The sequence below is a fragment of the Papaver somniferum genome, chromosome 5, assembly GCF_003573695.1.
Source record: "Papaver somniferum cultivar HN1 chromosome 5, ASM357369v1, whole genome shotgun sequence".
Lineage (NCBI taxonomy): Eukaryota > Viridiplantae > Streptophyta > Magnoliopsida > Ranunculales > Papaveraceae > Papaver > Papaver somniferum.
Window position 1 is genome coordinate 13,813,765 of NC_039362.1, and position 5,384 is coordinate 13,819,148.

Below are 5,384 nucleotides of genomic sequence, written 5' to 3' on the forward strand. Positions count from 1 at the left end.
TTTCTTCAACTGACCTTTCAATGATTGAAAACCCCATTATTGATCCTTCTGTGAATGAAACTTCTTCTCTCCCTATTGATAATGTTTCTCAACATTCTATCATTGTCAGTTCTCTACCTGAGCCTCTTCCCTTTTCGAAAGAAACTGTGGAAGGAATAGATATTTCTTTCAAAGTTTTGTCTGAAGTCCTGGATGATGGCAAGAAGTCTCCCATTGATCCTGTCAAGTCTGGTATTTGCGAAATTTTGAGTAAGTATTTCGGTTCTGACAGAGCTGCTTCGCAAACAGCTTTGGAAAAAGAGTGTAATGCTCTTCGTCTCGAAAATCAAAAACTTCAGAATGTTTTGCTGGATCGTGACAATCTTCGCAAGAAGAATGATGAATTGAGAGGTATGATTTCCTTATCTGTATCAATTTGAATCTGTTGTTTAAGAAGCCCGTGTTGATAAAGAGATTTTGATGGATCAATATAACCAATTAGATAACCTCTATTCATATTCTGTTGATCATATAAATAATCTTACCAATGAAAATACCCAATTAGTTCAGAGGCAAGACTTATTAAGTAATGAAATATCTCGCCTTTCTTACTCTTTAACTAAAGCTAATTTAGGGATGGAAACTTTATCAGATGAGAATAAAACCTTATCTCAAGAGAAGCGAACTTGTTTAAACAAGATGGCGATATCTTCTCAACAACTTAGCATTCTTCAGAAAGTATGTGATGACCAAGAACAATCTCTTCGCTCTCTGAGAAATGAACTTAAAGAAGTAACAGAGTCATCTATCGCTGAAAGAGATACACTCATTCAAGGTATAATAGCTTTAAGTGTAAAGGCGAATCAACTTAAAGAACAATATTCCAAATTAGAGGAATCTTATTCTTCTCTTGCGAAGAAAAATGCCTTTTCTTATTTCTAAAGAGAAAAATCTTCAGTTTCGACTTAAAGGTTTAGTTGGAGATAAATTTGATGACGCAATGGACCGTTGGGAGAATAGTTGTCTGACTTTGATTCAACACCTTAATTCGCAAAAGGAAGGTAGTCATAATAGTTTGACTGCCTTAACTATCTTTTCTTTGTCATATCTTTTTGAGTTCTTCATCTTATTGAAATTTTGTATTCTACCTTTCGCAGAGTCTGAGAAAAATCTTCATTCCTCCATTTCTGTTTTGGAGGCTAAATATGCCAAAATTCGCAAAGAAAATGCATTACTTGTCTCTGTCCTTACTGGTTCTCGCGACCGAGCAGAAAGAAGACTTGATTATCTTGCTTACTTTAAGGATATTCAAGATATGAATCATCAGAGAGCACTTCTTCGTCAAGTTCATCTCCAGGATGAAGTCCTTGTAAATGATATTTTATTGTCTAAATCTCTTCCTCCTACATAAATCGAAACTTTGGAAGTAGATGATGATGAAGTTCCTCGTCCTGCTGACAGTGATTATGATTATGAAAGTGGTGCAGAGGATAGTTTTTTAGAAGATGGAGAAGAGATTCCTTCTAAGGAAGCAACTGCTGGTGTTAATGAAAATGAAAAAGAAATCTCTTCTGAAGAAGTAATTGCTGGCGATAATCAAGGTGCTAATCAAGGCGAAGATCAGAATCGAAATGAAGGAGAGGCTGGCGATAATGAGAACATTGGCGAAGAACGTCTATTATCTCCTTCTACTGGAATTAATACGGAAGCATGAGCTTCTTATATAATTCAATCTTCTTGAACTTTCTCATCTTTATTAATTTTTGCGAATAATATTCTTCAACCAACTTTGGAATCAATTTTCCCTTTTAGTATTTTGCTGGTGAGAAAGATAATGCCTCTTGTTTATTGATTCCCATACTTTCCTCTCATTATCTTTCTTTCAAAAATTTATCTGTTATGAATACTTATAAATATTTTGTTTTGTCATGTGGTCTTATTTTGCCTTCCTAATTAAAGGTCTTATTATGCCACCTCTTGTCATTGCGACAAAATCGCAGGACGTTCTTGCACTTTCATGTAAGAACCCATTGATCTTTCCTTAACTTTTTCTTTTGTATTATGGCCTCTTCAAGAATGTTGTGACAATATGACAGGCCTAAATATTCTTGCGAAAATAAAGCCCCATGACATTGCCGTCTTGCGACGAAATCGCAGGACGTCTTCGCACTTTCATGCGAAAACCCATTGATCTCGTCTTATCTTTTTTCTTTTGTATTATTGTCTCTTCAGGATTGTTGCACAAATATGACAAGCCTTAATACCCTTGCGAGTAAAAAGCCTCATGAAATTTGCGTCTTAAGACACTTATCAGCTCCCTAATGGAGGGTGCCGCCCTTATCTCCCCCCTGGTTGCCCCTTCAAGGAGGCGTACTTCTACCATACAAGGTTAGCTCCTCCCATCCAGTCTTAACAACAACCAGTTGTTTTCGCAGCCTCTTATCCCTTTTACCTATAGGTCTTATGGTTACGAGACTGCACCCTAAGTGAGGTTTTCTTCGGGCCGAGTGCAGTATAAGCCAAGACTTGTCAAGAATGGCAAGGTACGCTTCAAACGCCCCAGGCACTCTTGACTCAACCATGTACCTCGGCGCCTTGATCAGATTTTGCACTCCTTGGGAGAGTCCTTATTACCTTAGTCGCCCAACGTAAGTTATATGCTTAAGCTGAGAATCTAAGGTGCCTCTCCCGGATGGGCTTTATTGACCACAAATCTCCATGACTCAGGTTCCGGTGGCGGTGTAGCCTTTCCCTGAGACATGCAACAGGTACCCTCTTATATGACGTACTTTAGGTCTTACATTTGCCTCTTGCGAAATTTTATTCGCGAACTAGGGTGTACGCCATAAAGGTTCGCCCCTTTCTTTTATGTCATTGTTCTATGATTATCTCTGCGAAAGTTTCGCACATCATGATCTTCTTTTGATATGAATAATATCGCAATTATTATTTCAGAATCCATAACTTCTCAAAGCTTCTTACGGATAATATCTTTTTAAGTAAAACCTGTTCCATGGTCTGTCAAGTCTATGACCAACATCTCTACCTTCTGGATCCATTAATTTATAAGCTCATGTTCCAACTATCTCCTTAATGATGTAAGGTCCATCCCATTTTTTCGCTAATTTTCCACCATTTTCTCGTTGATATATTGGTGTCTCTCGCAGAACTAAATCTCCTGGTTGGAATTCGCGTACTTTGACACGTTTATTATATTCTCGGGCTAATCTTCGCTAATAATTCTCCATATGTTGTAAATATCTTTCTCTTTTTTCTTCTAATTCATCAAGTTTGTTTAAGATCAAACCCGCATTAATATTTTTCTCCCAAGATTCTCTCTTTGTTGTTGGAATAACAACTTCTGTTGGTAACACCGCTTCAACTCCGTATGTTAAACAAAAAGGTGACATTCCAGTAGCTTCTCTTCTAGTTGTATTATAAGCCCATACTGCATTATGTACTTGTTCACACCATGCTCTGTGATGTCCTTCCAATTTCTTCTTTAATATATCTGCAATTGTTTTGTTTGTTGCTTCTACCTGCCCATTAGCTTGTGGATACAAAGGAGTAGACTTTCCACATTTTATCTTAAATGCATTAAGTAACATTTCTATGTTATGTCCTTCAAACTGTTTCCCATTATCAGATACCAACTGCGCAGGAATTCCGAATCTGCAAATGATATTTTCGAACATAAATGTAACGATATCTTTGTCGTGAATATGATGTACTGCCTTCACTTCTGTCCATTTTGTGAAATAATCTGTTGCGACTATTAAGTATCTTCTTTGTCCAGAACCTGGTAAAAATGGCCCCACAATATCTAAGCCCCACTTTCCAAAAGGCCACACACTGGTTGAAGATGACAATGGTGCTCCAGGTGCATGTATTTTCTTTCCATGTCGCTGACAATCTTCGCAACGTCTTGATATTTGTTTTGCATCTTCGTGCATGTATGGCCAGTAATAGCCTTGCATTTTTGCTCTATGTGCCAAAGATCTTCCTCCGCTATGATTGCCAGCATCCCCACTATGTAACATTTTTAGCACTTTTTCTCCTTCCTCTCGTGTCAAACATCTGAGTGATGGTCCATTAAAGGATTTTCGGTATAGTGATGAGTGCCAAATATTGTATATATTTATCCCTTTTTGTTGGCATTTAACTCATCTTTTGTGCATTAATTCTACATTTTATCCCATATTCTGCATTTTCATTGTTTTCAAGAATAAATATTTTTCTTACTTAATTTTGCATTTTTAGGTAATAAATAAAGTCTGGATGACTTGCGGAGCAGAAAAGAGCTGAAGAGTAGTGAAAAGCCGGAAGAAATTACGCAAGGAAGCCGCAAAAAATGGAGCGCACGTCCAAAAAGCTAGGAATGGGCTCAAGAAGGAAGAATTGTTCTTAAAGAAGATATGGGCTTGGCATACCCAAGGCCCAAAACCCTTACCCAAACCCATTTTCTATATCCATACTCGCCTCCATTCTCAACCGTTAGATCGGATCCATCTCATCATCCAATGGTCGATCCTTCGTAGAGCATCAAAATCTGAAGTCTCTGCAAAACACCATAGTGCCTAAATTCCAAACGTTCAGATTAGATTGTAGTTGAATCCAACGGTCGATCCTATGCCTGTGCATCAAAATTAAATACTCCCGCTTTACACTACAGTACCTAACATCATCTAACACTGGTGGGCCCGGGAAGGTGTGAAATTTAAGCGAAATGAAAACGAGCCTACAGTAATACCGCAAGTGCACGGTCGTCAGTTGTAGCTCGTGCAAGTACGGGTCGATCCACAGAGATCGGGTGTGTTTTGGAGTGTTTATAGCTATTTGGGCTCTAAATTGCTATTGGGCTCTAAAATTGCTATTGGGCTTAGTTGGTTTGTTTGTAATGATGAAGTGCTTTAGGCCTTGGCCTATCAGTACACTAGGCTTTTGGAGAGAACTGTGGACTGGGCTTAACAGTTCACTTGTGAACTGGGATTGGTTTCAGTAAACTGAACTTGGGCTCAGTGTTGAAGTGAGCTTTAATAATGAACTTGGGCTTGGAGCCTTAATGAACTGGGCTTTGGTTAAGTTCAGTGGACTGATGGGATTTTGGTCTTAGAAACTGGGCTTGGTTTAGCTAGGCCTTTGGGCTTGCCTTAACCTAAACTGTGGCTGGGCCTAGGAGAGGAAGCAGTAGCAGCAGTAGGGCTTAGGCAAGTGCACAGCAGTTTGCAAGGCAGGGGAAGAAAGCAATGTAGCAGTGGTGCAGCAGCAGACAACAGCAACAGCAGCAGCAGTGGAGCAGCACAACAACAGCAATAGGGAGGAAAAGGCAGCTGCAGCAACAGCAGCAGTAGCACAAGCAAGGAAGAAAAACAATGCAGCAACACAAAGTAAAGAAAGCAGCAGCA